This window comes from Solanum lycopersicum, chromosome 7 (assembly GCF_036512215.1).
Source record: "Solanum lycopersicum chromosome 7, SLM_r2.1".
Lineage (NCBI taxonomy): Eukaryota > Viridiplantae > Streptophyta > Magnoliopsida > Solanales > Solanaceae > Solanum > Solanum lycopersicum.
Window position 1 is genome coordinate 61,297,912 of NC_090806.1, and position 6,000 is coordinate 61,303,911.

Here is a 6,000-nt window from a genome sequence, read left to right on the forward strand (position 1 = left end):
TATAATGACGGTGTTTGAGTTAGTTTGCATGAATTTTGATGTATTTTTTTTTGGATTCTTTGTTATCTCCCATTGATACAAGTATCGGACGGGGTTTGAGCTATGGCTTGTAAAAGGCGGTTAATTGAATATCCTTTCATCAAAAAGTTTGTATTCTAAGTATAGGTTTGTATTACTTTTCATGCGTTAACTCTTGAATTTCCTTAACGAAATTCTTGGCTTCTCTACTTGTACCGTGTAACTCTGCCTATCAATGCTTAAGCAAAAGATAAAAAGACAATACATTTAAACTAAAAGTTTTCAACTTTTTTATTATAATTGTGGTGTCTTGTCTAGATAAATAACTACAACTACACGTTTGATTTTTCTTGAACGAACTTGATGATCCATTGATGCATGATCTTAAAATTAACCCATTTGTTGGCCACTTCAGTGATTAAAGGTAATTCATCGCATCTCGACTAGTTCGACTGATATTATCTCTTGGATTCAATCCCACAATCATCAGGAAAAAAGAAAGAAAAAAAAGTTCAATTCACACAAACAAAACTCCATAAAAAGATAACTACTACAAAGTTTGTCTTTAATTCATGGCTTTCTTTATTATATCACAACAACAATTATAATTTTTTTAATTGATGTTGAAGTCATAAGAAAAAGAAATAATGGAACTAACAACACTTCAAAACAAAAACATATTAAAAAAACAAAACAGACGTAACAATACCTAACCCTTTTATCCTTCAAATACTCTCTTCCAAACACCAACATACATCAATCTTTTGTACATTTCTCCTCACCATTTTCTTCTTCCTCATGCCTTCAACACACACATCAAAATAACCTTATAACATAATCAAATTGTATCATTTCTTCTTGTATTTTTCTTCCTTAGTCGCCTCTTTAATACGTCATGACTGAAATTTCTATAAACAAAGCTAACAACTTAACTACAAATTCTCCTCTATATACACACACACATATGCAAAAAGTTATTTAACACAAGCAAAAAATATATCAAACACTTTTATTCCTCCCTCCTAAAATCGATCGATGGGAAGGCTGAATAATAATAATGATAATAATGTTGGAGCAGGTCCATCAATTGCACTTTTACAAGAAAGATTCAGACAATTAGAAAGAGCAAGAGAACAAAGAGAGGACAAGACGCTCAAATTGTTCCCAGAGGCTCAAGTGGTGAAGATTTCAAACAAGAATTATGTAACTTCTAATCAAGGATTACAACGCGATCAACGGGTAATTATAACACATGAAAAAGATCAAAATATTTCACTTGGACTTAGCTTGAATAATTACAACAATCAAACAAGTCTAAGAGTTATGAAAACACAAAAGTTTTGGTCAAGTTTTAGTCCAAAACATAAATTTGGAAACTCTGATGTTGATACTTCTCTTCATTTATAGTCATGATACTAATTTTTCTTTATAATTAGACTTGTATATTTCCTTTTTACTTGTTCTGTAGACTGTAAATAAAGGATTATTAATTATTCAGGCTATCATCAAAATATGTACTTATGTTTCCTTAATTACTTTTAAAGCATAGTTTAGAAGTTTTAACCTCTTTTGATATATACTGATGTCAGGCTTGTCAAAGCCAAACTTCAAACAATTTGACATGTTATTTAGTATAAATTTTAGGAATCATATCGTTTTAATATGAAATTACTATATATCCCTTTTTAGTTTGTAATTATATTAATTTCTTAAAAAGTAATATAAATCAAATACATTAATATATAGCTCGCATGGATACATTAAAGAGTATCTCGAATACATATAGCATAAATCGAATACATAATATATAGCCCGAACATATTAAAAATTAATTCGGATATATTATAAAATAAATCGGATACATAATATGAGATATTGTTAAAGAATGACAAAAAATCCCACATCGGTAGTTAGTGAGCCTTATAAGGCTTTGGGCAATCCTTCTCTGTTTGAGCTAGCTTTTGGGGTGTGAGTTAGGCCTAAGACCTAATTTCACATGGTATCATAGTAGGGGCCGTCTCACTCGATATTGGGGCCCCCGAAATCAAAATTGTCCACGCACCAGATGCTAAGCACTGGGCGTGAGGTGGGGTGTTAAAGAATGACAAATAGTCCCACATCGGTGGTTAATGAGATGGGTGAACTCCTTATAAGGCTTGGACAATCCTCCTCCCTTTGAGCTAGCTTTTGGGGTATGAGTTAGGCCTAAGACCTAATTTCACAGATATTATTCAATCAACCATCGATCTACATAAAAAATAGTCTCTTCTATGATCATAATTATATATAAATAGAAAAATCATTTAGCATATTAAGTTCTATTCAACAAAGAACACTCTCTTATTCTGTTCCAACAAACCTTAAGTTGTAATTACTAAATTTTTTATTTTACGGAAAAAGAGTCATAATTATTTTTGTACTAGCTGTCGGAAATAAATTATATTCATCTTCGTTATACTTTTTGGATATCCAAGACCTTATAACTACTCTCTCAGTCTCATTTTATATGTCATCTTTTTCTATAAATATCTGAACCATAATACTTGTTATTTTATAAATTTATGCACAAATTACCATATTTATACCCTTGGTAGATTAGTTAATTAATCTTGAAAATGTATCTATCATTTATTATAAAGTTGATTTAAGAAACATTAAATAAAGATATAAAGGTAAAATTACATCATTTCTTAAAACAAGTGCAAAGTAAAAATGTAACATATGAAGTGGGACGGAAGGAGTATATATTAAAGGCATATTTAACTCCACCTAGGGGTGACAAATGGTTGGATTGAATCAGATTTAGATAGGTTGAATATGGATTGACAAAAAATAATTTGGATTACAATCCATCCAAATATAATATGATCAAATATGATTTCGGTAAAATATGGTTTGAGCAAAATGATTTTAACCCATTTAAATAATTTTATTTATTTTTTAAAAAAATAATTAACCCCTACCCACAGGCACCCCCACCCCCACCTTTCACCAACCACCACTAAAAAAAATTATTTCCAAAAAAAGGAAATAATCTGTTTTTTTTTTAAAAAAAAATATTACCCCCTCCCCCGGGCACCCCCCTTGCTCACCACCAGTAGGGGTAACAAATGGTTAGATTGGATTGGATTTGGGTGGGTTGAATATGAATTGAGAAAAAATATTTTGAATTACAAACCAATCAAATATAATATGGGCAAATATGGATTTGGTCAAATATGGATGGTTTGAACAAAGTGTTTCTAACCCATTTAAATAAATTTATTTATTTTTTTTAAAAAAATTATCCCTCCTTACAGGCACCCCCTCCCCCTTCCTTGACCTTCCACCAACTTACTCCTTAAAGGTTTTTGTTTTCGAAAAATTAAAAAAAATCTATTTTTTCAACAATAAAAATTTACCCACTCTCCCGAGCACCCTCCCCCCTCGACCTTGCACCAATCTACCCTTAAAAAATTTTGTTTTCGAAAAATAAAAAAATACCCCTAAACATTTTATTTTTCAAAAAAAAAAAAATTACCCTCTCCCACGGCCCCCATCCCTACGTCCACCAACCTATCCCTAATTTTTTTTGTTTTCCAAAAAAAAAAAATTTATCCCCTTCCACGAGCATGCAATGTAATGTTGTTTAATTTTATGTAATTTACCCCCTTCTAGAAAATATAGAGAGCTAGGTCCACACATAAGATTGAGGTGATTAATGTTCATGGGTGATGCCCATACGAACACCTTACTTGGTTACAAAACATGATGAAATATAAAATGCTCGTCAGTTAGTCTATTTATCTTCGCTCAGCGATGTAATTAGATAACTAATTGGGGTAGGTGTTGAGAGGTGTGTAGCACAGATCATACATGAGATTCAATACATGCTGCAGCCCTGTGATTTTCCAATTAATATAAGCAATTTTATTATTTAATTCATGCATTATCTTCTCTATTTTAAAAAAAAATTCTTTTGGCACTCTTAGATAAGTAATTAGACTAGTATAATTTCGTAAAAATGGTTAATTGACAAGTCCTTTGGGTTCGATAATCTGGTTCTTTTAAAAGCCACTATATTACTTGGCGACGACTTACACTTGTGTGTGCAGTTGGGAACATTAAGTTTTTGATGCCGCTGTCGGGGACATAGAAATTAATTATTCTTCTAGGTCATACTTCTTCTTTTTATTTATTTATTTACTTTTTTTTAGTTAGTTTTTTTCCAACAGTTATTATTTTTTTTCTTTGAATAATTTGGTACTCTTATTGATATGGATGATTGGGAAAAATCGTGGTTGAGTGATGAAAGTCCTTTAGGTCATATATGTGGTTGTCAATATATTCATAGAATGGTTGTCCTAAATCTTATTCCCTTCTCTCGAACCCCTATTATGATTCTTCAGTTATTTGTCATGTTGGTAGGGGCGATGAAGTGGAGAATGCAAAATAAGAGGCGCGCAATGTGAATTCACTTATGGAATGTACGAGCATGTTGGACAAAGTTAATTCATAAATCGCCGAACAAATGTTTGAATGTGTGGAAGAGCAAAAGACATGAAACTGGAACATGCACTTGAGGCTATTCAATTAGAAATAATAGTCCAGGAGATTGCAGCCCAACAAAGAGAACGTTATGAAGAAGCAAAGATAGTAAGTCAATCTTGACTTCAAGAATAAACTCAACTTCTAAAGTTTCAAGAGTCTATCCGTGATAGTCTGACATACATGACAACCCAACTGATTGAAGGAAGAGTTGAGCTCACACAAGAAATAGATCAATTTGGCTCAGATATTCATGACTTAGAGGCTCACTTGAACAAAAAGATTGAGGCATCTGAAACCCAAATACCAATTGTCGTGGATGATGATCAACTAGTCGAGAAAAAAGAGGAATTCCAACCATTCAACTATACTTTATTCCATAATATCGATGTTGATAAAGGTTACAAAAGTGAGAATGTTGTAAATGCTTTGGAGTTGAGGCAACTTGAATCTCATTCAAAACATGTTTCGGTAATATTAGAGTTACTAGATGAGTGTATAGATGAGGTACAAGGCACCTACTTTCTAAATTTGTTTATTCCACATAGTCAAAACGACATTCCTCACCTAAGGGCCGAGAAGTGCAAGATGCAACATATATTACTTGGTTCCTGTATCTTTATACCACCACGGCACCATCCCTTGAGAGGAGTATAAAAGTTGATGCAAAGTTAGGGGTACAATTCATAAGTTCAAAGTGGGAAAAAAAGTGGTGAACTTACTTGTGTCGTGCAGTGACATTAAATTAAGCGCTTATTGTGAGGCAACCCCATTATAGTGCAACATTTTTTTTATTCTATGTTTTAAGTGCCATCTTTTGTATTGTTTTTACAAATTTTGGAGAACGGTGAGTATCCAAAATTTGGAGCTAAGGATCACATTTGAATTTGACCCTTGATGAAAATAAAGAAAACATGTTACTAGCTAGGCCTAAAGGCCTCATGGAGTTTTTCTAACCCTTATTTTAAATTTTATTTGATGCTTTGGAGACATAACATATTTTTAGGGGGGGGGGATGGAGAATAAATTCCTAGTTTTTATTGTTTTAATGATTCTTTTTTTTAGGATGGGTTCCTTGACTTTCGTTATCAGTTCTTTTCCTGAGTATAGTCCCTTTGAACTGAGTATATTTGTTTTTTTAGGAATGAATTTTTTTGATTTATTTTTATAGAAAATAAAAGACCCTTTTGAGTGGTATGAAACTTTCTATTTAGGCTTAATTTTTGACTAGTTATTTCTCGTGAATGCTTGACTAAGAAAATTGCAAACTCTTTGACATCTAGGCTCATGATTGTGACTTTGTATACATATTATTTTATTTTGTAGCTTGTTATGATCTTGTCTCTCTTAGATTGTAATTGATTCATCTTTATTGATATTTGTGTCATATGTGGTGAGAATTTGCTTATTCCATATTTTGCAGCTTGGTCTAGAACTTTCCCTGCATGTTATTGA